At 42.6% G+C, this 27,628-nt stretch overlaps 1 protein-coding gene across 1 annotated transcript in view; it reads left to right on the top strand.

The window, feature by feature from the left end:
* The window catches only part of LOC311013480 (complexin-2), a 656,754-nt gene extending 647,993 nt beyond the window's left edge, over positions 1 to 8,761 (top strand). The window contains exon 5 of the mRNA XM_084009582.1: positions 8,750 to 8,761. The gene's annotated coding sequence lies outside the window, so the exon portion shown is untranslated. The remainder of the gene's footprint in view (positions 1 to 8,749) is intronic.
* Positions 8,762 to 27,628: the final 18,867 nt, after the last annotated feature.

Below are 27,628 nucleotides of genomic sequence, written 5' to 3'. Positions count from 1 at the left end.
GGGACACCGGGACCTCGCGGGCCGCTCAGACCAGCTGCAGCCCCAACTCTGGTTCCAGCTCGCGGCAAAGTTACGCGTTTCTCCACGGACAACAGGCTGCCGAGGCACGAGACCAGGCACCAGCTGCTTTTTTTTAAAGATTTTTTCAGGCATAGATGCATTTTATTAGCAGTGGATAGATATGAAAAACAGGAGAGAGAGAGAGGGAGATGTTTTGGTCTGAGAGGTCCAAGTTTCAGCTGTGTTAATTCAGTCAAGCTGAGTTTCCGTTACGCGTGCCATCCGCCTTTGATCTGACGTCAGATGTGACGGGACAATCTATATAGATATAAATTCACGTGTTTATTCAATTAGTTGCATTAAAAAGTGTTTGTTGTGATTATTTATTGTATTTAAATGTGCCTGGAACTGTGGAAACCTGCCTGTGAGGTCTTGGTGACGTGTGCGCACTGCGCGCCGGTGAGCCAAACTGCCATCCGCCAGCTGTAATTCGCCTTGCTCCAAGAGTAGACTAGGTTGGAGCTGGCGGGCTTTCGGCGCAGTCTCGGCGAGGCTTTTTGCCACGAAACTTGCGCCAAGCTGAATCTGTGACGCCTCCCCCTGCTGCGCCGCCACACCCATCTTGGCGCAGGCGATCCGCCAAACTGACCGTGCGTAAGGCTGCGCTGGTCGAAACTTGCAATGCGCCGGCTCCGCCACCCTGCGCCACGCAAATAGGGCCCCTTGAGTGAAACCATGTGAAACTTTTATCTCAATTTGTATCATCATTTTAAGCCAATGATGTCTTTTTTATAGTAAACCTAACTGTAGTTTTGTAGAATGTTTTGCCTTTTTTCATTTTGTTCTTTTAACATGTGCTTCAAACTGTGTAAAACTGTGACTGTTGAGTCTGGACAAAGGTGTTACCATGGAAACGTAATTCAGACTTGACTTTGCTTGTATGGTGTAATGGGAATTTTGGATGTTTGTACTTTATAATCAGAATATTTGTCAGGCTGACTCGATCCGCATCTCCTCATCTGACTGTTATGCTATGACGAAAATGAATGCCTGTTTGTAGATGATATGAACATGAGTGCCACATTGACATAAGATAATTTCAGGACTATGACGCCTGTGTTCTGTAAATCTTGACCTTGCCTGTACATCTTGTCTTTGTAAGATAGGACATGATCCGTCCTTTGGTTCCTCCTCCTTAAAAGGGAGATTGTTGTTAGACTCAGGGTCGTTCCTGCTGAGTCTGAACCTTTGCATCAGAAGGCAGGGGTGAACCTCCTCTGCAGATGAGAATACTTAGTGGAATAAACCTTGGAGAAAAAGCTGATCCTGGTTGTTGATCTTTATTGGGCAGATTCATTTTTCCACAACAATGGGAAAGTAGCGTTGTTGATTGGACAACCTGACCCATCTGCACCCAAACGTATGTCCTTCACTCACACAGATCATGTATTCATACTCCTCACTCTCACATTCTGCTACCTTGTGCTTTTTTCATGCATTTTTCTTTACAAAACATGTATTCCACCATGTTGCTGGCTTGCACCACCTCCACCATTGCTCCGGAGATGCCTTTATTACTCTTACTGTTCTCAGTGCAGATTGGGGAATCTGAATGCAAATGTCACCACTAAGGTTGGACATGGCCATAAGCCTTCTTCTATTTGCCTTCTCAACCAACAGTATAGGACTGTATAGTGTCTGTGTATGAAACATCTCCCCTCCTGCACCAACTGATAGCAACCTTTAAAAAGCCATATTGCCATGCAGACAGGCTTATCAGCACACCGTAGGTGTATTACAGTGTGCTTCCAGGACTCCGGCTTGGTGCGAGTGTGCAAGCCGGTGCCTCTGGTGAATAGATTAGCGTTGTTGCATCTTAAAAACAGGGCACGGCACGCACATATTTAAACTAAACGCAAACACAGCATACTGTCACTGCTGGGCTTTGTAAAGAAATGCTTCATCGATGACAAGGGAAGGTGGAGCTACGGAGGGATCAGAGGGAATGAGTCGGGGGAGGGGAGGGAGATGTAAAATTAGAGACGATATTTATTCTCACTGAGAGAGAACAGAGAACCTCGTCAATGAATTATGCATCTGCAAGAACGGGAATCTCTTTGTAAACGACAAAACGTTTATCAAAGGTGAGAGCTCTCTCGCTAGTGCTTTATTACAGCAGCACCTACAGCTGTACAGCAGGAATGGAAAGAGACGGGGAATAAGGGACCGGGAGACCGGCAGGGGGAAATGAGGCGAGGCAATGAGGGAAATAACAGAAAAACGTGGAAAGAGAATGAAGAAAAGAGGAGAGGAAATTCGAAGATAACATAGTTATGGATAAAGTAAAAAGTACATGTGTATCAACTTCTTTGAATAGCTTTATTAACAGATGTTAATACTCTATTTTGACTGACCTTTTGAATTTGTTGGACGCCTTATTATTTATTTTGGTTTAAACAATAGTTTGAGAGCAGTAAAATAACGGGGAAGAGAACAATATATTGGAGCACAGAAACCCACATTCACATATAATTGTTCAGATTCAGCTACAAGCTGGTGGAAGAACAAGCTGTGTTTTTGTGTGGCGTGTTATGTTGCAAGTAGTATAAAGCACAGGAGACCGACATATGTTCAAGGGTAAGTATATTGAGTACAAGGTAGTAAGCACGCAGCACAATAACGTAGGTCTAGCTTCCTTGACGATCTCTACACGCATCTTCTTCTATTTCCCTTCTAGTACTACAACACAATATCAAACAGTAGAGTGACACCTACTGGTGTAATCAGGTAGTGAACACAACATCCCCCCACAATGTAAAACAATTACTTCTCTCTGTAAGAACCTCTGAAGTAATTCAATTATCCTCATGTTAAGCTGTAAGCATAAGACCTTTAAACCAAGTGATAGAAATGAGAAATAATAACATGGCTAGTACCAGATCGTACTAGTGAAATGCAACAATAATAATTACTGTATTTATCAAACACATTAAACAAGAACTTTTAAGCTCAGAACATGACTTAAAAGGATATGGCAGAGTCCTTTTTTCTTGCGTCTCATGTATCATAGTCTTTTAACCAGGGGCGTCAATTGGGTATGGCAAGGTATGGCAGCTGCCACACCTTGGCTCCAGGGGAAAATGGGGAAAATGTAATACATTTATGGAACTCTGTGTCAATATCTATATCTATATCTTATCTATATATATATATATATTATTTAATTCATATAAATTAACTACAAGTGAAAATCAGAACAACACAATCGATTTCTCTAGATATTATCTTTCCCAACACTTGAATATCTTGAAATGTGGTATCTCCCAGCCCCCCATGGCGAGACGACGGAGGTCAGAGCTGGGTCATTATTGTTATCGCGTTTTTGTTTTTCTAAGCTAATTAACTAAAATGAAAAGGAAGCAGATAACTTTAGAATCTTTTTTATAAAAAAAAAAAAAAAAGAGGCAGGTGATGGGTCCAATGTTGCCCCAGCAGCGGAGGGAGGAGGACCAGGTAGTGAAGGTGGGATTCAGGCTGTTAACGAGGCTGTTAGCCACTCAGCACCCTCTTCTCCCTCCCTCTCCTCTTTGCATTGGACTTTAACAGTTTTAATTTGACCTGGTATGTTCACGTGATATTGTTGCAATTACATAGTCAATGAAGTGAACAGAATGAGTGAAATTGTGTTTGTCAGAAAGGCTTTTACTGCTCTCTAACCCTGCCGCTTGCTATCCATGGTGCTGAAAACGTAACGGCGCATTTGACTGAATTGATTGATTAACGTGCGTAGTTAAGTGTTTGTGTCCATAGTTATGTTAGCGGAATGTGAGTGAGACTGCATTTGAAAAAGTTCAAATTTTCCTAACCACACAGATAAGCTACATAGCAGACTTGTCACTTTTGTTATGATTATTTGCTGGGCATGTATATTGATTGATACTGTAGTTAAGTCATGTGACTAGTAACCTTGCCATACCTTAGCTTTGGCTGAATTGACGCCACTGCTTTTAACCAGTCTGGAGGTTTACGATCTCTGGCAGGATGCACTCGACCATTCATGGTTCTCTCAGGTGTGCAGGGTTGAGATGTTCCAGCCAGTGGCTGCTCTGTAGGCATCACTGCTGCTTGAGTGCGCTGGTCTGCAGGTATCATGGCTGCATCCGGTACACGAGTGAGGTGAGAGGAATGCCACAGTTTCCCATCAGAAAGTCTGTACGTGCAGGGACCCACTTGCTTTTGGATTTCTACTGGCTTTGTGAATCTGGGATGTCCTTTGGGCACATGAGTCTGCTTCTTCACTCTTACTTTGTCACCTACTTTGAGAGCAGGTGCTCGCACTCCCCTCTTCTTGTCACAGTATGGGCCCTAGTTTCGTAGACCATGCGCAGTCAGCTCTCAGCGCACCTGCGCCACGCCGACGGGGTGTGTCCGCCTGGACTTTGCAAGTTTCGTGCACCGCGCAGGCTCGCGCAGGCCCACCTCCCGTCTCGCCCAACCCTGCAAGTGGGAAAGAGGGAGGAGAAGAAGGCGTGAGTGGGAGACGAGGAGGAGACGAGGCGTGGACTGGGATTAATACAGCCAATTCAGATCTTCACCAATCAAAGGAGCTCCTCTCCTCACCTTTAATGTGTTAGGGGAGGTTCAGTGCAAGATCTGTCACTTGACAACCCGATGACAGAAGCAGCGCCGCCGCTCCCACCACGCGCATCACGCGCTGTGCCCGCGTATCATAATAATAACAATGCCGATATTATAAAAAACAGGAGAGAGAGAGGGAGATGTTTTGGTCCGAGATGCTGAGTTTCCGTTACGCGTGCCATCCGCCTTTGATCTGACGTCAGACGGGACAATCTATATAGATATAAATTCACGTGTTGGTCAATTAGTTGCATTAAATAGTGTTTGTTGTGATTATTTATTGCATTTAAATGTGCCTGGAACTGTGGAAACCTGCCTGTGAGGACTCGGTGACGTGTGCGCACTGCGCGCCGTCAGCCAAACTTCCACTCCGCCAGCTGTGAATCGCATTGAATGAATGGACTTTATTTACGCCTTGCGCCGATAGTAGACCAGGTTGGAGGTGGCGAGCTTCCAGCGCAGTCTCGGCGAGGCTTTTTGCCACGAAACTTCCGCTACGCCAAGCTGAATTTGTGACGCCTCCCCCTGCTGCGCCGCCACACCCATCTTGGCGCAGGCGATCCACCAAACTGTCAAACTGACCGTGCGCAAGGCTGCACGGGTCGAAACTTGCATTACGCCGGCTCCGCCACCCTGCGCTGCGCCACGAAACTAGGGCCCTATGTCTTTATCTGAGTCTGGCGGTTGGAAACCCGCTGGCGTACCTCAGCAGCACTGTGTTCGCAGTTTGGCAATGGCATAACAGCAAGTTTGGTTCTCATCTTGCGACCAAACATCAGTTCGAATGGTGACACATTCGTCATTGAATTTGGGGTTGCACGGTAAGTCTGTAGGAAAGCAGTCATTGTTTCTTTCCATGGTGCAGCTTGTAGGATGGCAGCTTGCACACAGCTCTTCAAGACTCGATTAAATCTTTCCACAGCTCCATTAGATGCTGGGTGATACACAGACACCCATTCCTGGGAACCAATACAACTCACGCAGGCGTCGTTTAGTTCGTACTATGCCCTGGTGGTTCTCATGTGCCAGCACAACTAGTGTTTTCCTTAAGGTAATAGGCACCACTAAGACCCGCGGAACACTAAGTCTCTGTGTACACTCAGTTCGTTGCACATTTTGAAGTACGGTTGCAGTTCAGTACTCACTGATTTTTGAGAAGCAGGCCATCCTTTTTGAATCTGTGCGTGCAGAGCAGAGAGCTCTGTGCACGAGGCAGAGGCAGATTCGAACTCAGACGGTGTAATTGCAGATTGTGCTGTGGAGAGCAATGCAACCAACTCAGGCTCAGTCTCTGATTCGTATGCAGGATCAGTAGGCAATGCTAATCGAGATAAGCAGTCCGCCGTTTGGTTTTGTGTGCCAGCACGGTACACTATGTCATAGTTGAAGCACAACAGTCGGGCTGACCATCTTGCGATGCGCATTCCAGCTCTGTCAGCACCTTTAGTAGATAGAAGAGTAGTGAGGGCCTGGTGATCAGTATGCAGAGTGAATCTGTGCCCCCACAGGTATGTTCTCCACTTCTCGACTGCCCAAACACAGCCTAATGCCTCTTTTTCAACTGTTGCATATTTTCTTTCGGCCTGTGTTAATGTTCTTGAAGCAAATGCGACTGTGCGTTCAATGTTGTCAGGATGAATCTGCGTGAAGACGGCGCCTACGCCATAGTCAGAGGTGTCTGTAGAGACGATGCTGGGCAGGGCAGGATCATACAAGGCTAACGCTGGGCTGTCCACCCTCAGCTGTTTCAACTCCCTGAAACACTTGTCAGCCGCATCAGTCCATTTAAGGTCTGAGTCACTGCGAAGGATGGCACGCAGTGGCTCAACCATGGTTGCATAATTGGGTATGAATTTGTTGTACCATGAAAGCATGCCCAGAAATGACCGCAAGGTACCTGCATCATTATAAATCACGTCAAGTGCAATTATCAAATCCATGCCCATCAGGGGCGTTCCAGTCTCTGTTCCATAAAAGTTCACTTTACAGTACTCACTGTTCCTCACCACTGTAGCAGGCATGCATCCCAGCACTTTGATTGGAGTTTGGGGCACTCCCTTGAAGTATTCCCCCATTATGCACTTTGGCAAAACTGATACTCAGGCTCCCGTATCCACTGTAAGTTTAACCGTGCTTTGCAATGTCCCAGCACGAATGTCCACGGTGCAGTGAAGCTTTGCTGGTGACTCTGGCTGCTGTAGCAATAGCAGAGTGTATTCAGGTATTTCCACTTGATGCACGCTATGAGTTTGTGCAGCAGACCTACACACGCGCGCAAAATGTCCCTTCTTCTTGCAGGTTTTACATATCACTGTGACTGCAGGGCATTCCGGTGCATTAGCCAAATGCTTGTCGGATCCACAACGAAAACATGAGCGGGACTTTGCAGCAGGGGTATAACTGGCGGTAGAATGACTTGCAGATGAGCCCGTATGTGCATTTCCGTATGGCTGTCTACTTTTCCCTTTTCGTTGAACTTGAACTGCATGCACAGGCAAGCTGCTTTTAACGCTCGTCGTCATGCACTTTGCTTGTTCTCCAGCCGAATCCATCTGACTAGCAATAGTAGTAGCCTGCTCCAGTGTTAACTGTTCTTTTAGCAACAGTCTTTCTCTAATACGTGGATTTGCAACATGTTCCACTAGCTGGTCACGTATCATGTCATCACAGTTAGCAAATTCACAAGTAGCAGCTAGCCTTCGCAAAGCAGTCACGTACTGAATGATTGACTCATCTGATAGCTGTGCTCGTTTTCTAAACGTGTGTCGTTCCACGACCACGTTTACCTTTGGCGTGAAGTAGCCATGCAGGGCAGTTAGCGCAGTTGCTAATGTAGCACCAGTCTCTGGCAATGTGTAGAAAATTCTTTGTCCCTCTGTTCCTAAACAGTGAAGCAAAAGGGCACGTTGTCTTGCTTCAGTCCATTTTTGTCCTTCCACGTCGATGACCAAGCAGTAGTTGTTGAATATTTGTTCCCAAACCTTGAATGGAATGGCCGGCTCCCCCAGCGCAGGCAGAAAAAAATCAGGGAAAGGCGTTGCAGCGGTCATGTTGAAAAAAATTAGATAAATCCGTAGTGCAAAAGTAACGTGAGTAAGTTCCTCGTCTCCAATTTGTTAAGTTGCAAGTAGTATAAAGCACAGGAGACCGACATATGTTCAAGGGTAAGTATATTGAGTACAAGGTAGTAAGCACGCAGCACAATAACGTAGGTCTAGCTTCCTTGACAATCTCTACACGCATCTTCTACTATTTCCCTTCTAGTAGTGATGTCCAAATGAAGCTTCGTGAAGCATTTTCTTTATTTTCTGAGCCCAATAGATGGCGCTCTCTGTTCAACAAAGGGTTGAAAGCAATGGAAATACATGGGCCTTCAACCCTTTGTTGAACAGAGAGCGCCATCTATTGGGCTCAGAAAATAAAGAAAATGCTTCACGAAGCTTCATTTGGACATCACTACCTTCTAGTACTACAACACAATATCAAACAGTAGAGTGACACCTACTGGTGTAATCAGGTAGTGAACACAACATGGCGCTATGATGAAGGTGTGCATTAGCAGTGGAAAATAGGTTAACCTCTTTAAATCCACTTAGAGCTAGTGATTTAGGATCTGGGTTGATTGGTTTCAAATAATGGTCTTCTTGGTTAATGGGTTAGTAGTTTTGAATGATGAATTAGGGTAACGTTGGGGTTGAAATGTAGTACTCAATGACTGAGTTAGAAAGTTACCACTTAGAAAGGTTCCTTATGAAATTCTTACAATCACGGAATTAAAGGAGAATAAAAGGTTAATTGGAGACAAAAAAACATACACATGGAGGTCAGTAAAGTGCTTTGAATTAAAGGTCATATTGATAACATTTTTATTTAAATGAATAATTAAAAAAAATAAAACATCCACAGAGTTTTTAGAAAAGGTGCAGATTCAAAGTATCACTTCATTAAAAACATTTTTTGATTGTGAATTAATCATTTAAAAAAATGCTGACGGGTCCGTGATGAATGTTTAGTTTACCTCTGTGTAGATGTGTGACGTGTGGTTGCCACTTCTAGCAAGGCTTGTGAGCCAATAGAATGACAGCGTTGGTATCACATGGTATCTCTGTAGTCAGGGGTCAGGAGTCTTTGGGGTTGCCAGTTAGTGTGGAAAAAAACGATTTATCACTTGACATGAGTCTGTCTGAGTGTCACTCCACTCGACCATGAAAACGCAGGTTGTGCAACGAACTGGCAACCCATTGAGGGACATGCACTTCGAGCAACAGCTGTATGTGACTTGAATGCAATGGAAGGGGGGAGTGCGATGTAGGTGATTTAATTAATTGAAAAAAAAAGTGATAATAAATAATCTAAAGGAAAGACACAACATAGATAAGGGATTTATGGCACAATAATAACACATTCTCTCATGGGTTTTTATACAAGTTTATTGAATGGATTCTATTAAAAGGAGCCCTCTCTGCAGGCGGTTAACTAACTATTTGTAATAATATTTGATTAAAAGTATGTTACTCCCCCTGGAGACCTGTTAGTGCTTAAAAAGTAATCATGCAAACAAGAGTGAATGATCCAGCCTTTTGTTAGAATGCAATAATGACAACAATTAAAAGATACAGTATGTACAATGGCAATGTTTACATACTGTTGGTGAAAGCTATGGATTACATCTCATGGTGGGGGATATAAAGTGTAGAAGGAGTAAGAATGAGGTAACTGGAGAAGCCGACCAATAGAGAACCTGCTGGAGAGAAACATGAATCAAGGAGCTTAATACAAACGTCCTCTTTAAAAAGGAAATTAATCCATCTAACTTTCATCAACTTTCTCCAATCTAATAAACAGTTGTGTGGGCCATGAAGTTTAAAAAATATGAATGTGCCACAGCTGAGAACGTTAGCAGTGAGCAGGTGTGAAATAGTGTGGAGATGCAGCGGTGAATGTGATGCTGCCTGTAACATCATCCAGCAGACCAGTTTGCTGGTGGGTCAGTGATGGTCTGGGGAGGCAAATACATGGAGGGGAACACAGACCTCCATACCCTGACTGCTGTTAGGTACCAGGATGATCCTCAGAGCGACTGTCAGACCTTACACTGGTGCAGTGGGCCCACTGCAAAATATTTACATTTGAACATTTTTGGGTCATTTGCATGCAGGTCATTTCAAATATAATGTATGCATATTTGTCAAATAAACATTGCACAAAATGTAAGGAAATGTGTGTTTGGTAGATTATTTCTTTGTTGTAACAATGCTTCATAACAATAAATCTTACACTGTTGGAAAGCCTGTTTATTTCCCTTTTAAATGGTGCCACATTTGTAAGGAGCATGCATTTCTGGGATGAGTATACAGGTTGCACCCATGAAAAACTTGCCAAATCTTCTCTGCCAATGCCAAACAGCTTATTCTGCTATTAGGCCCGTTGGAGATGAACCGCTCATCACCTGGAAAGCAGACGAGAGCAGGCGGAGCAGCAGGAGGCGGAGCCTAAAAGCTGCGCTGCAGTTGGACAGTTTCCATCGGCCTTCGAAGATTTGACAGGAAGTCATAGAAAATGTTACATCCTGTTAAATGTGATCTGTAGGCTATAAGTAGTTTGTGACCACATTCACATTTATTTATATTTGTTCATAAATATCTGTGGAAATCAGAATAATTTAGTAACCCCTCGGGAAAATGTACAGCTGCAGTTGCTTCATAAGAGTCAGGAAAGAAAGAGTCAAATAAATATAAAAATATAAAGTATAAAATAATTCCATTAAATAGAAGTAATGTATGAACAAAATGTATGTATATAAAAGACTATACGGTATAGTAGTGTATCTGCTGTTGAGGTAGTATCATAGAATCTAGTGCACATAAGTAAAGTTTGACAATTATACTGCAATAAATGTGTATTAAGCACACCATGTGGTAATTGCTCATTTTAATAAGGGCTATATAAATAAGCTATTTTATTGTGGTTATTATGCTTATTATTAATATTATCAACCATATGAGATATGTTTGTTAACAGATTTAACTAACATGAGACTAACATCTGCATGCGCACGCGGCGACCGGCAGGAAAAGGTTTGGCTGGCAATGTTTTAATGTTCTGATTGTGTTTTACTGTTTTACATTTGTTTGTGTTGGGATAACCAAGTGATCTTAACTGTGAACGGTGCTCTCGACTGATGCGATATGGATCTTTTTTGCGTCGCATCGCTACTTTTGCTATCTCTCTTGTTATACCTGGATGTTATCTCTGCCTGCCCGGCCAGGAGGCAATGCAGCAGAAATGAGTTGCTGCAACTTAACTCTGTGAGAATGGCTGGCGTGCCAGACATCACGCTACAGATTCCAAGTCTCATCCGAAGATATCCTGAAAACATCTATGAGACAAAAACCGTGAGTTTCCCCAGCTCTTCATTACAGTTGTGTCCCCAGAGCAGACGCCCCCTCTCCTTGTAAAACTGTGTATGACGTAGTACAAAAGCTGCTGTCTATTTCCCCGGACGCTCCGTCTTTATACTGGGTGACTGAAATCATGTTTCCCTCAAGAACTCGGTCCCCAACTTTTACCAACATGTAATCTGCCCCACCAGACAGGAAAAGACTCTTGACCTATGCTATGGGTCAGTAAAGGAGGCATATATTCACTTCCGCTACCTTCTCTGGGCCATGGAGATCACAACTGTGTGTATCTCATGCCCACATACAGAACTTTTTTGAAGAGGGAAAATGTTGTGCAGTGTCTAAAGGCCTGTTTTGACTGTACTGATTGGGACAGGCATTTGGGGAAGACCTAGATCAGTTAGTCGATGTAATATGTTCTTATGTAGCATTTTGTAGAGACATGATCATACCATGCAAAAGGGTAAAAATGTATTCTAATAACAAGTCATGGGTCACAAAATCGGTCAAAGCCTGCATACAGGCTAAGAAACGTGCCTTCAAACATGGGACTGCTTCTGAATTGTATTCAGCAAAAAAAATTCTGAAAATTGAAATCCTGAGAGCCAAACAGGACTACAAAACAATTCTGGAAAATAAAAAGGCCGCTAACAACTTGGGCTCAGCCTGGTCAAGTATGAAAGCCATTGCAGGCATCAGTAATTAAAAAAATATAAGTACTGTCATCTTAGAGAATTTTGATTCAGATTCTGACCTTGCAAATGCTCTTCTTCTTTATTCTTTATTCTTTGTCCATTTGACACGTGATTTCAGTACAGAAATACAGGAACTCAGTAATAATTTAGCCGATCAGAATTACTTTGAAATTGAAGAGGGAAATGTTGAAAAGGCATTATCTTCCATAAATGCAAATAAAAGCTGTGGTCTAGATAATATTTGTAGACTGCTTGAGTTTTGCTCGAAGGGACTATGTACAATTTTTCATTATATTTTCAATAGGTCGTTACAAAGCCAGCATGTCCCAAAATGTTGGAAGGATGCAGTAGTTGTTACCCAAGACAAGGTGCCCCAAAGAACAGAATGACTTTAGGCCTATTGCCCTGACATCTCTTGGCATGAAAACTTTTGAAAAATGAGTGAGGAATGAAATCTTAAAGAAGACAGTCGGAACCAATTAGTATAAATGGTCAGATAGTAGAGTGTGTAGACAACTACAAATACCTCGGGACCAATAAACTAATCTTTGTAGCAAACTGTAAATGGTCCTCAACTGTGAGACTGCATACAAAAAGCCAAACCAGCATTTACACTGTCTAAGGAAACTGTCCTCCTTCCATATTGACAGAAAGCTGCTTATTATGTTTTACAGATTCCTTTAGCCTGGTGTCCTGGTTCAGCAACCTACCCCTAAAAAATAAAAACTTGCTGAATTGGATTGTGAGGTGGGCCAGTAGGTTAATTGGAGAGCCACAGCTGAACCTAGAAACCCTCTACAATAGGCAGCTACAGAGGCTAGTGGGGTCCATCCTAGAAGATGGATCCCACCCACTACATGGTGAATTCCAGCCTCTCCCTTCTGACCGCATGTTCAAAATGCCTATCTGCAAAACAAAAAAGTATAGAGGCAGTTTTGTCCCTTCAGCTATTGAGACCCTGAATAACACTTAGCTTATTTTTAAACTACAGACTAATCTATTAAAGGGATAGTTCGGAATTTTGGACATAAGACCTATTTTCCAACTCAGCTGTTGTGTTCGAGACGTCTGGAGACGTTTTCAAGACATTTCATTCAGTTATTCTAGTTGCCGAGTTCGCTTGTGCTATGGCTAGTGCAAGTCAATCGTTCTAGTTAGCATGGCATTAAAAACACTCATACGGACTCCACAGTGCACCCGAGGCAAATCCATATTCATTGCTACAGACGCAGAGTAGCCTGCAGTGCTAGTTTCTTCAATCTCACAGAAATGGCCACTTTTGGAGAATATACTGAAACTTTTGAAGACTCTGATGAGGAGTTTTTTTCCACCCAAACCCAACCGTATCTGTACGAGCCTGAATATACAGAGGAAGAATTGCGCGAGAGGGATGCTCAAAGGGCAGAACGTGAACGAGCGTCTGTGGAGACCGAGATAGACCCCGCTGGAGCTGAGAACCGGGACCGAACAAACGGAGACTGGTGGTGCCAGGAGGAAATCCCCCGCAACGCGTCCGAGGGTTTACGGTTCTCCGGACGGAGCAGAGGTTTGGGTTCGCGGTGTGTAATTGTGGGTTGGCTGGGCCGTGGGCTGCCCGGTGCGATTGCCTATTTATGGGCAGTATTTCGGGTGGCGCGTCTTCGAGTTTTGAGTCCGACGGAGAGTCCGCATGTGTGGATTTGGGTGGCCGTGTGCTGCCTGTTTGTGTGAGGTCCAAGCGCTTTTCAGACAGCCTTGGGGGCTTGAGGGCCGACAATTCGGCGGTGTTCAGGTGTGTATTTACCGGAGGGATTCCCCGCAACGCCTCCGAGGGTTTACGGTTCTCCGGACGGAGCAGAGGTTCGGTTTCACGGTGCGTAATTGTCAGTGATGGGAATAACAGCGTTATAATATATATATGTATAACGCCGTTATCATTACTGCCAAAAAATGTGTTGCGTTACTACATTGAAGGCAGATGATATAGATCGGACCTCTGAGCCGAGTGACAGAGAAATGTCTTTTTCCTCCTTGTCCTTGGTGAGGGCGGGAGCACGAGACACCCGCAAAAGTGATGACGATTGGCTGGGGTTTAGTAAAATTCTATGGTAAGCCAATCAGAGGGGAAGTTGGGCGGTTGCTTAGTCTGCTTACTTACACTGTGCGCAGCAAAGTTGAGCAGTACGAGCGAGTAGTCAACTAGATCAGACACACACAAGTTACATTGCATAAATGTTACGGGTCCCAGGATATATGTCCTGTTAAGGAAAGCAGGTAAGACACAGCAAATGAGGACACGGTGCGTCTCGTTCGTCTCCAGATTGCGTCTGACGAGACGGGGGGGAAGCCTCGCATTATTTACCGTCCCCGCAACAACTGGAGTGACACAAACGTTCCGCCCCACTGTCACACATTACACTCTGCTCTGATTATCCTGTAACCTCTTCCCTCATTAAATATAAACGAAAATACAAAAAAATACATATACCAATTCAAATGGTTTATATTTGAATAATCTGCCGAATTTTTATCTAATAAATCAAATCAATGTGGTCACACAGTCTTAGGTGTGCCACATAAAAACATACGTACAATATGTCTACTGTTTTTTCCCCCTAATTTACACTACAAAGAGTAAATATATTTATTATTTATTTTTGGTACATTGCTTAACAACCATAATTTAATTTTGCTTAGTTGTGACCTGTTGTGGTGCAATAAATATCAAAAGTTCCAAAAGATATATTGTGTTATTTTTATCAGTCCACTCTATAAGCATAGTAATTATAATATCTCCACTAAAATTGTTTAGATTTGTGCACTGTGGATTTCTTTTTGTAATAGTAGTATCCATTTCATTATAATACTCAGATTTATCATAAATAATTGAACATGCACATGTATTTTAAGTTCCGTCAAAGAGGGATGGAGATGGGCTCCAAATTATTTGACACATCAGTATTTAAAAATTATTTGAAAGTAACGCAATAGTTACTTTCCCAAGTAACTAGTTACTTTTAGAATTTGTAACTCAGTAACTACTTTAGTTACATTCTGGGAGAGGTAACTAGTACTTTAACTAGTTACTTTTTTAGAGTAACTTGCCCAACACTGGTAATTGTGGGTTCGTGGGGCCGTGTGCTGCCCGGTGTTTGAGTGAGCTCCGAGGGCTTTTCAGACAGCCTTGGGGCCTAAAGGGCTGACAAATCGGCGGTGTTCAGGGCCCTCATTTATAAAACTGTGCGTAGGATCCTTACTAAAAGTGTACGTACGCCAAAAAGCCAAAGTTTGCGTGCGCCGAAAAAAATCTGATTTATAAAACTGTGCGCACGCAAGCTGTACGCAATGTTCCCTTTATAAATCACAGGATCACCTACAAGTGTGCGTACCTGAATCCCGCCCTGTACACGCCCACATTTTACTATATTAATGAGCCGGCATGCAATCATTTCCGTGTGGTGAATCACGGCGACAGGTCAGAAAAAAGCAAAGAAACGTAACTTTTCAGAAACGGAGAAAGAGACACTTGTTGGGGAGGTGGAGGCCCAGAAAATAATTTAATTTAGTGGTCACAGCAGCGGGATCACGAATAAAAAGAAGCAGTGCGAGTGGCAACACATTGCTGCTGCTGTCCACGGCGTCAGTGGGACGGAGCGGACGGTGATCTGAAGGTAAATGACATCTTTCTGCTCCTAACATGGATTTAATGTATTGCTAGAATATTTGAGGAAGTTTGATTTTGATGTGACTTTGACGGGGATTGTGTCTGAAAAGGAGGGAGACACAGACGCGACTGAGACCAGAGGTATAAGGGTAAACAGATTTTAAACTTTTATTGTAGGCCTATATAAAACAAAACGTTAAATAGTTTTTGTCCTTCCAGAGTCTGCAGCTTTGGGCTCAGAGGAGGGTGACGGTGAGGAGGGTGACGGTGACGGGCCCTCGGCACAGCGTCCGGGTCCGGCGCAAAGCAGCAGCGCACCCCGGACGCATGGCACATCAAGCGGTCGGGTGCTCACTGATGCCGTCCTGCAACTTCAGCGAGACACAATCACCGCCATCAACAACGTTGCAGATGAGCTACGGCAAACGCACACTGTGATTAATAAAATAATACGTTTACAATGAACATTGATTGTTGTCTTCCTTATATTACAAACGCATAACATCCTCACGGATTCTTGCGCCCTGAGGATACCCCTCCAGTCGGGCAGGGGGCTGTGGCTCGGGGTCATCGATAAATTTGCGCTCTCCACGCTTCAAGACAGAGCGCGCACGAGCGTGCCACTCATTATAGCGCATTTCCTCTGCACTCTGGTGGTTTAAAAACGAGGATAAGTGTAACAATTATACGATGGCTTAATGGCTGTATGTATGTGCGTTGATGATATATGCACATAAATAAGGAGAATATTTAGTTATTCCCGCTGTGTTCTACAGTGATCTAATGGAAGGTATTACTGTATTACATGCATTTGGGCCGTCTCCTCCTCCTGCGGTGACAGCGCTGATTCAACATTTCAAAATTATTTTGATTTTAAAAGAAGGTGTTAATATGAAAAAAACTATCACTCATTAAAAGCATCAAAAACATTGCTGGAGTTCATCATGATAACGCAGATCTAACGTATGATATGGAGTGTAATTAAATGTGTGCGAGTCATCAAAAATATATAGTTCTTCTCACGTTTACTGCTGATTCCCTTCCAGTCTCCAGAATGTGCGTACCGGTACGCACGCCTCAGAGTTTCCCGTCAAGTTTGGTTTTTATAGATCACAACATTTGCGTGGAAAGTGGCGTACGCACGTTTCCAGCCCCGTTTTGTGCGTACGCAAGCTTTATAAATGAGGGCCCAGGTGTGTATTTACTGGCTGGATTCCGAGCAGCGCGTCTTAGAGTTTTGAGTCCGACGGAGCAAAGTAAAATTCCGCTGCTGCTGAGAAACTAGTCCCTCAAAAAATGGATGATTCATGCGATGCAAGGTTAGTTTTGTTTCAAATATTATTCTATCAACACAGATATGTACATCGACAGTCTAGTGTTTTAATTGATTTGCCTCGGGTGCACTGTGGAGTGGGCAAGACTGTTGCCATGCTAACTAGAACCATTGACTTGTGCTAGCCATAGCACAAGCAAACTCAGCAACTATAAGAACTGAATGAAATGTCTTGAAAACGTCTCCAGATGTCTCGAAAACACACCGGCTGAGTTGGAAAATAGGTCTTATGTCCAAAATTCCGAACTTTCCCTTTAAATTATGGACTGCACAGCCTTCCTAATCTATTTATTCATTGACCCAGCTTTCTTGAATTTTACATGGTGGTTTTTATTCTGTATTTTATCCCCTGTATTTTAACACTAATATTGTATTATTTTATCTATATCTTCATGTCTGGAGCTGTTATGTCACTGTCTTTTGTCAATGTTCTGATATGTCACTGTCTTCTGTCAATGTCGTCAATGTTGCCTATGTGTAATGTATGTATGCAGCCCAATCTTTTTACTTGCAACCAAATCTACCTTCGGGTATAAATAAAGTTACCTTACCTTACCTTACCTTACCTTACCTTACCTTACCTTACAGCCCATGATCTAGGATTAAATATTAGACTCACACAGGAAATTTGCATTTTCTACTAAACGTGGTGTTTGTTCCCAATCCGCTCTTAGATGAGGTGAGAGCCAAGCATTTGCCATCATGCCCCGGGGCTTGCAGTCGGATGAGAGCAACTGCGGCGCCTGGCTCTAAAAACTGCGGCTGCCTTGGTCTTGTGAGATTATCGTTGCCCAAGTGTTCATGACGTCAGAGAAAGTCGGAATCAAGTCGGACACAAAACTAACCAGCATGCACAGGCCTGGCTCATCCCAACGAGCATATCGACTCTTGTTTTGAGCTTCTGATACCCCAGGTGCCTGTGAGCATGGGCCCTGCTACAGTGGTCAGTTGGTGTCTGCTCCAAGCGTGCCACGTTTGACTGATGTATAAACAGTCCTTCTTAATGAACTATCTGTACATTTACAAAGTGCTTAATGCCTTGTTTTATATGTTAGAACCCTCATTATACTACCAAAGTATCGGGCTATTTTGAGCCTCGTAAATGGTTTCAAATTAGCGATTTCTTTTTACCATGAGAGATGCCCTTATCGCTACCACTGTTATCATTTTGGAAGCATGGGCTAAAAACAGGCTAGTTTAGAATGCATCGGATTAGTGTTTATTTTGCTCCCAATGAACAAACTCATTATCATACTAAGCATATGCAAAATCTTTTTTTTTTACACCAGATTTCCCCTTTAAGCTCTCCTGATTACAGCAGTACACACAGTAAAACACAAGCAAACACTATGGCACGTAACACATAGATGTATCACAGTGCTAAATCCTGCTTGTATGGCATTAGTAGTAAGCAATATGTCCGTATCAGTAGCTACATCACATACATGCACTGTTAGCATGGCCACCATGCTTGCAGGGAGGGAGTCGCAGTAGAGCGCTGAACACACAGGACATCTGCCCCCCCCAATCTTTCCACAAATGTACTTATTGTCAGTTGCTTTGGAAAAAACTGTCTGCTAAATGCCCTAAATGTAAATTAGGGAATTTTACCTTTTTAACCACAGGGTATCATGATACCTTTTAAGTATCAGTACACTGTGGAACATTCCTTCGAACCAGGCGATGCCCCAACACAGTCTCACAGCGGTTTGTGAAATAGCCACAAACATTAGGGTAGAAAACAACATGAGCTGTAGGCAACAAAACCAATAGTTCAGTTCTGGACACGCAATGTCGAACACCGGCCTGGTTGAAGGTCCTGTGTTTTTGCACCCATCCACCTACTCACCATAAGTAGTCCTTCTCAAAATGTAATACCCACTTCACTCAGTCTGGTTGTTGCCAAGTGAAATGCATGCATTTATTAATGGACTTTCTATTGTAGTGATGACCCCAGAAGAATGGACAATCCATGTCCCTGTATGTGAAACCAATAAAAAAGCATTTTATGAGTACTTGACAAAATGATGAGACATGGTTGTGGTGACTCCTACTAGTTGGCTGGGGCAGCTACATCTGTGGAGGATCATAGCATCATATACATAATGAACGTTGACCTATTTAGAACTGTCAACAGTAGAGTAGGGGTGAGGAGAACTGCAGCGTGGAAAAATAAACCTTCACAGTTCTTCAACTTCACTAAATGCGGAGACTTATGTAGAAGGTTGCACTTGAAAACACACAATCTGTCAAATGATGCCCATCCAGACGTCTTCACCTGTTTTTCTTTGAGGCAGTGTCAGACTGACTGCAGCTCGGAGGTGTGGAGAGCTTCACTTCAGATGTCAACAGCATTATACGGGCCTGTTAATCAAACCCCTACGCCATTAGATCAAAGCTGACAGGTCACTGATAAGAGAATTGCTGCTTCAATGACTTGAAATAGAATTGACTTGTGGGCCTGCCCAGCTGTTGAAGAGACTCACATTAAAACCATCCATGGGGAAATGTTTCTCTCAGCGTGTCAGTGCTGCAGGATTACCACAGCAGAGGGAAACTTTCAGTGTGGTTTATTACAACTCTGGGGTCTGTTCATGTTGATTCAGCAGCATTCACACCGTTGAGGTGCAAATCTTTATTCTTCAACTTAGAATTCTTCTGCACACTTTTAGGACTCCAACTTCTTTTTGCATGATCACAGTTTACATTTTAAGACCATTTAAAGGTTTAGAACGGGTGTGCACTGCACTGCTTAGTGCATGATGTAATAGACTGTCATTGTGACGTCACCCATTAGTTTGTTTTTGTCCCATAAATTAAGTTTTGGATCTGGAGTTTTTGCATCTGATATGTGACTGTGGAGGAGTGACGCGTGGATCTGAACAAGTTTAAAACGTGCACATTTTATTCCAAAATTTCTAAAACAATAAAATCAGGCTATCAATTAAAAAAGTAGAGGAAGGGTAGTGGATGATAGAAATCAACCCCAATCATTATTGAGTAAGCTCACGGTGATATACACGAGGAACCAGACCAGGGGATGCACAAGAGGCTCTCATTTAGCTCTCAGCAACTGAAAGAATGGAATACACAGGGGATCGCAGTTAACATAAGAAACATCCAAAACACAAGTAAACTATGAAACAGAATAACGATGAAAGTCATTTGCACCTGCAACTTAATGCCATTAGCAAAATCAGGAAGAGGAATCAAATTATTCAAATCAAAATCAAAAGTAGTGTATTTCAAATTACAGCTTCATGATGAAAAAAATGTTTAATTATAAAGAATTATCATACAAGAAAAACAGCTAAAAAGTTGCATGTTTTATGAGTGTTTTAACAAGGGTTGTGGTGTTGTCACAATACCTCAGACTTCACACACACATCACATACAGGCTTGTTGCTGTTTGTGGAGCTGAAATAGCTCAACATGTGACTTTGTTTGCATTCAGCCATCATTGTCAACTGGATTGAGTAAGCTGCTTAATGAATAGCCGTATTCTACATATGATTGACAGGCGGAAGAATAAGTAGTTCCTCCCAACCGGGCATCATTTAGATGAGATCCGGATAGTATAGTTTATTTTCACTGTGTTCCTGTTAATGATAAACTACACATTTACCCTAAATGACTAAAATGTTGATATTTTTATAAGAGAATTGATTCTCGAACATACATTTCTGGTATCGGAAGTATCGACTTTTCAGTATCGTTCTGCACACCACTATTAGCTAGAACTTTGTCATTTCTGAAATTACCATATGAAAATGAAATTACGCTAGGCTTTTTATTTGCAAATCTTTTATTTCCCTTACCGTAATGCAACAAATATAGTTGCCGTCAAGTCGAGTACTTCACTGTCTCTCCTCTGCTGCGCTGTGTGGAGCACCATTCATCGAGTGCTCAGCCCGGTGCAGAGCAGAGGAGAAAAACAGCACAACTATAAATGACAGATATTGACAGCTAATGATGCAGACTATTATTATTATTTATGATATTCATGTAATTTATGTGCACTCCTTTCATTTCAGTTCAGTTCTCCATTTTCTAGGTCAGTGAATGTGAACATGCCAAAAGGGTTGGCAAAAACCACTTGTGATTGATTAAAAACAGGAAAGTATTCAGGTTATTGAGCATTATCCTGTATGAGTTACTGAAGAATACAAAAATCATAAATTAAATATATAAACATTTTACCCTCTGGTAAATTGGGCTAATATATAAGATATATTTTGTCTCCATATACCAATACGTACCAAATCACCACAAAGAAGTTTGTACTCTACAGCCAATTCTGTTTTTGTTAGGGTTAGGGTTAGGGAGCTCTGAGAATAGCTCAGCATTGACCTGACATGACCACTTCTGAAGACATCTGATGGCCATGTTTACATTCTAACAGCCATTACTTTTGTAAGTGGTTGGAAGCATTCCCATTAAAACCAAAACTGCTACAGAAGTAGAAAACGTGTTTGAATCATTTCCAGGCACAGTTGCCCTGTCAGAATTCTCTCTGTTCAAGGAAGATAGTTTGTTAATGAGGTGAGTCCTTGAACAAATTCTTATGGTATTTGAATGGATCCACATGTTGACAAAATCTCTATGTCTCTCCTAATCAGGGCTGTCTAATGATTGATTTCTTCATTCCTACTATGTAGACTGGGAAATTAATGTATGTTGTGAAATGAATTAATTATGTATTGTGCCGCTCTATTGAACTGCTTAGCCTCGCTACCAGCATTGTCATTAGGCACTGGTTAGGCTGCGGGTTCTGGTCACTAGCACTGCCATTGTGCTGGAAGCGGTGTTGGTTTGTCCGCTGACCCCAGTCGCTCTTCCAGGGACCAGGACACAAGCACTGCAGACATCTGTTCTCCTGCCGGCAGTGTGACAATGTGGAATGATCAGGAACCCCACAAACCCTGCACACTTTCTGGGAAGAGCGTGGCACTGTGGCTGTGCTGGAGTTGACCAGCCAGTTTAATAGTTCACCAAGTTTTTCATGCAATTGTTGTGGTAGGTGCTGCAGACAGCACTGGGCAAGCAGCAGTGTTCAAGACAGGAGCCTATTCAATCTTCAGGCACACAAAATAACTTTGTGCCCTACAACACTTGGTTTTAGTGGCTGAGCAGCAGGTCACATTTTCTTTTCCTGCATGTGCTTATCAAGCCTCTCTTGAATTTCAGAGGCCGACCATTTGTCAGCAGACTTGAACTTGTAAACACTCGAGTGAGACTGGTATGGGCAGTGCTGGATGAACATCACACTGACCTCATGGCCAGGGTCATCAATGCCACGGCCCTGCCTTTTCAAGCACTCATCAGCTACATCCAGTGGTTTATTTAGCCTAGTCCAATACTCCATGGCATCTTCAACTGGCGTGTGTTTTAGAAATTTTCCAGGGGCATGCTTGAGTGTGACAGTTGACTAGAATGTTGTTTCAGAGTGTTGAACATCATATATGGATTTGTAATACCAACCAACTGCTGGTTAAATCAATTACCTCTAAACTGTTACTATTACAGTTATTATTTATTGACATTTAGTACACCAAATCCAAAGCATGGGCTGCACGGTGGTGTAGTGAGTAGCACAGCGAGAGGGTCCTGGGTTCGCCAGGTCGAGTTAGGGTTCCTTCTGTGTGGAGTTTGCATGTTCTCCGAGTGTGAGCGTGGGTTCTCTCCGGCTTCCTCCCACAGTCCAAAGACATGCAGGATGAACCTGTCTGTCTCTATATGTCAGTCCTGTGATAGACTGGTTACCTGTCTGTCTCTACATGTCAGCCCTGTGATAGACTGGTTACCTGTCTGTCTCTACATGTCTCCCTGTGATAGACTGGTTACCTGTCTGTCTCTACATGTCAGCCCTGTGATAGACTGGTTACCTGTCTGTCTCTACATGTCAGCCCTGTGATAGACTGGTTACCTGTCTGTCTCTACATGTCTCCCTGTGATAGACTGGTTACCTGTCTGTCTCTACATGTCGGCCCTGTGATAGACTGGTTACCTGTCTGTCTCTACATGTCAGCCCTGTGATAGACTGGTTACCTCTCTGTCTCTACATGTCAGCCCTGTGATAGACTGGTTACCTGTCTGTCTCTACATGTCAGCCCTGTGATAGACTGGTTACCTCTCTGTCTCTACATGTCAGCCCTGTGATAGACTGGTTACCTGTCTGTCTCTACATGTCAGCCCTGTGATAGACTGGTTACCTCTCTGTCTCTACATGTCTCCCTGTGATAGACTGGTTACCCAGGTGTAACCTGTCTTCACCCAATGACAGCTGGGATCGGCTCCAGCCCCCTCACGACCCTGAATACAGGATAAAGCAATAGACGGTGGATGGAATTCCATCCAATCCAATTTTACAGAATCCACCAGTTCTCTGAGAAAATACCTTTCTTGAATCCACACTTAAACCCTTTCCATCACTTAAAAACCCTGTGGAACACTCCCCAGGACTGTGGGTAAGAGAACATGAACGATGATTACGATGATTATGATGATGGTGATGATGATGATGATGATGATGATGATGATGATGATAATGATAAGTATGAACAGGATTAATTAAACTGACGTGTGTGGTTTGTCTTACATACATTAGGGGATGTGTTAAAGTGTGATGTGAAATGTGAATTTTCATTTCATAGACTTGATTGGTGATTCTCTAACTACATATCCTTGCCGTGTATCATGAGAGCCAGTGAAGCTTGAATGTCAGTGTATTTGCTAAGCAGTGATCAGTTAAATAAAAATAATATCTGTGAGCTTTTACAAGAAGTGACATAATTGAAGAAGAGTAAATGTGAAAGAAGTGTTTGATGTTTTAATAAATCTAACCATGTAAATGTTACCATTTCTTTGGTTTATCCACTTAAGTAAGCAAGTACGTAAAGTGTATTTATAAAGCACATTTATAAACAGTTCGCACTGACCAAGTGCTGTACATATTGCATTAATTAAAATAAAGAAGGTAAATTAAAATGAGACACATAAAGACAAACATCCACATGCTAGAGTTGAGATGGAGCAGGGACATAGATGTGCAGAGGTAGGACAACTAAGGAGGAGAAAAGGCCAGGGTGTAAACATAGGTTTTGATCCTTGAAAGCTTGAAACTTTAAACTTTAAAACTACTGCAAAGGCCCTGTCACCTTTCTAATTCAGTCTGGAGCAGGAGACATGGAGAAGACCCTTATAACAGAATCTTAGGGACCTAGGGGCTGAGTGGGGGCGCAAGAGCTCTGAAATGTAAGATGGGGCTAGACTGTTGAGAGCTTTAAACTAGGGCTGGGACTCGATTAAAAAAATTAATCTAATTAATTAGATGCTTTGTAATTAATTAATCGAAATGAATCGCATTTTAATCGCATATAAATATTTGACCTGAGAACAGTGAGAAGTAATTTTTTTTCACATGGATTTTTGGTATACCATTGAATAATGACTGAATACATAAGCTTAAGCAAGAAAATATTGTTTATTTTTGTTCAACCAAGTCCAACAGACCAGTGCAATTTTTGCCATTAAGTGTAGCAATAGCATATTTAGATACCTTCTGTAAACTATAACACATTTTTTTAAGTAAAACACAATACTTTCAAGTACATTCAGAACATTGGAAACCTTGACTATTGGAAAGCATCTCTCTGTTGGCGAGGGTTAACCCTCTGACGCTAGCTACCACGCTAGCATCCACGCTAGCTGCTATATGATTTGCATTGAGGAGATACTTGAGGCTCGATGTGCTGCGGTGATATGCGAATTCCTTGTTACATAGCTTGCACACAACCATGCTCTTATCGACGCTTTCATCCGTTTGTTTTTTATAACAAAATTTCCCATCCACGGGGCTAACCAAAGCGGTCTCATCAGCTTCTCCACTGCATGAAAAGTCGGATTTTCGTCCCTGTAAACGAAATCTCCCTAATTTTCGGGAGTTAACGACAATTTACAGGCTGCGAACGCCGCGTTCGTCTGTGCCGAAAATTGTCGAAAACGAACCACAGCGAAGGCTCTAATTAGCATATGAATAGCAGCGAAACCGTGCCTGGCCAGAGATGGCTTGAATATCCTCACTCAGGATTGGATGAAACCACTAGTTTTAAACAAGTATAATCGCTCGTGATTGGTTGGCAGATCTGGTCATTATAAATGTAAAGCCAACCCACGTTGGTAGATCTATCACTATTGGTCAACCTGATGAGTCATTATAAATGTAAACCCCACCCCCGTTGGCAGATGTGTTACTATTGGTCACACTGTGTCTTTTAAACAAGAATAATCACTAGTGATTGGTTAGCAGATCTATCACTGTATATATATATACATATATATATATGTTTATATATATATATATATATATATATATATATATATATATATATATATATATATATATATATATATTTATACATATATATACACACACATATATTTATTTTTATTTATTTATATATTTATAAATATAAATATGAATGAATTTATTGAGGAAAGGAAAAATTGCCAGGAGGAAGTATTCAAAGAAAGAGCTTTATTGACAACACAACACACAACTGTACAAATTTGCCCACACAACAAACAAATTAACCTGTCGACATTCTGTCCGAATTTGGTCAATTTTACAGCCGCCTGCTGTGCGTGGCCCTGTACTTGGGAGTCTTCTCTAATCGCGACTATAGAGTCGCACAGAGCTCGGTGAGCTCCTGGCTACGAGAGGATGGAGGTCGCACAATCCATCCAGACACCCCGCCAACGACGCCGTCCTCCTCATCAGACATCATGTCTGTGGTGGCGCACTTCCAACGGTCCACCTCATCGCCAGCAAGCACACTCCGTCTCGCTTCCAGCAGCTGCAAAACAATCAATAAAGACAATCAGTACTGCGCGATGCACTGTGCATGGACACAACACATCTATTAATGCACCTGAAAAATAGGTTTAGGTAGGTTTGGTCACATTGACCAAAAACGGATCTAATAAATCTAATAAGTCTTACCCTCTTTCTCCTGGAACGACTCCGAGCTGACGTCTTCACAGCTTCCGCCTGCGATGTGAGATCAGGCTGTGTGTGTCTGAAGCTCCTGCGTACCGTTTCATAGTATGTCTTACAGGCAGCTGGAAAACAATTAAATGAGTGGTATGAATAAGAAAACTTAAGTCACAGTAAAATTAAAACAAGGAAGAAGAAAACAGTAAAAGTTACTTACACACAATGGCGTCACTATCGGCGTCATAGAAATCCGGACTTGCGGACAAAGCTCCGAGCAAGTAAGAGGTCACAGCTTCGTTATGAGGCGAGGTTCGTCTGTGAAAACAAAATGAACAGTTAAGATCGGTATCTACTGTTAACGCATCTATTTCCTTATACAGCAGAATGAAAGCATATTCTTTAAATCTTACCCTTGCTCCGGTTCGTAGCGCCTACAATTCGTCTCCGAGTTGTGAAGACGGCGTACTGCTTCCTGTAAAAGACCAACAACATACACTTAACAAAGCAACTTAACGTTACACTGGTTCCTCTCTCTTGTTCTTTTACAAGGCTACTATGGTACTTTTAGCTTGGACTATTAGCTTTTAAGCTACTTTTAGCTTGGGCTTGCTTTGCTAATTTTAGCTTAGCTAGCAGTCCCCGAACATATTCTTACCGCAATCTTGGGATTGTTCACCCGTCTTCTCTTTTTCGAGTTAACGTTAGTCTCTTCCACACACTGTTTCGTCTCCAAAGCAGCCAACCTGGAGTTTAGTGCGGCGAACTGCTCATTCACATCGGCAGCAAGCACAGCGAGCTGACGAGACAGGCCACTGATAGCATTCAGCAGTTTCTTCTCGCCGGTCTGCGGACTGGCTGAAAGTGGTTGATCGCGTCCATGCAGAGGGGTTGAAGGGGAGCTGAATGCGAGACACCGTCCAGCCATTATAGATCACGAAACCAACGCAGTTAAAACACAGAAAATGGAGTGAAAGTTCTGAGTACAGGTATAAAAACATGCCCGTCTTGCCCATGACCTCGCACGTGATTGGACAAGATGCCGACCTCGCACGTGATTGGACGAGGTCCCCGTGACCTCGTACGTGCTCGTCCAATTACATGCGAGGTCATTGTTACACGGAAGAACTCGCGAGACGAGATCTATGATATAAACAGGCACGGTGTGGCCATGAAGCTCTGTGATAGAAACTTTCAAAAATGCACCTTATTCAGTTGGAGCCATCTACTTGGTAATTTTGAATCTACCTCGTGAAGACCGTTTTAAGGAAGAAAATATGATTCTCGTTGGACTAATACCTGGACCAAAAGAGCCATCACTGAACATAAATGCTTTCTTAGACCCCTTAGTTGATGAGCTTCAAGAACTTTGGCATGGCATGATTCTGGAAGACAGCTCTTTCTTAGGACATCAGGTTTACAGAGCAGCGCTGCTTTGTCTTTCATCAGATATCCCAGCAACTCGAAAATGTGGAGGCTTTGTTGGACATGGAGCATACAGAGGTAATTGAAATATTCAAACATTCTTTGCTATAATTAATAAACATTGAAATTGATCATTGAATCAGTAAAACCAATATGTAGATGTTTACATTGTTCATTTTTTAATGGATAGCAGTTGGTCTGTTTCATTGAATGTTCAAATATAAATATGTGTGTGTAACGTATTGCATTTTACTTATTTGCAGGATGCCACAAGTGTTTGAAGACGTTCAGCAAGAAAGACTTTGGTGAAAAAATGGACTACTCAGGCTTTGAGCGGTCTTCATGGGAGCCACGCACGTCAAAGGATCACAAACACTATGCTGGACTATCCAAACGGGCAAGGACTAAGGCAGAACAGAAAAGAATTGAACGCAAATATGGAGCTAGATGGTCAGAACTTTTCCGCTTGAGTTACTATGAAGCCATCAGATTTGTCGTCAT

Source organism: Eutrigla gurnardus (assembly GCF_963514095.1).
Source record: "Eutrigla gurnardus genome assembly, chromosome: 5".
Classification (NCBI taxonomy): Eukaryota; Metazoa; Chordata; class Actinopteri; order Perciformes; family Triglidae; genus Eutrigla; species Eutrigla gurnardus.
Note: the sequence above shows the minus strand (reverse complement) of the source record. Positions and strands in the feature narration are given on the sequence as shown.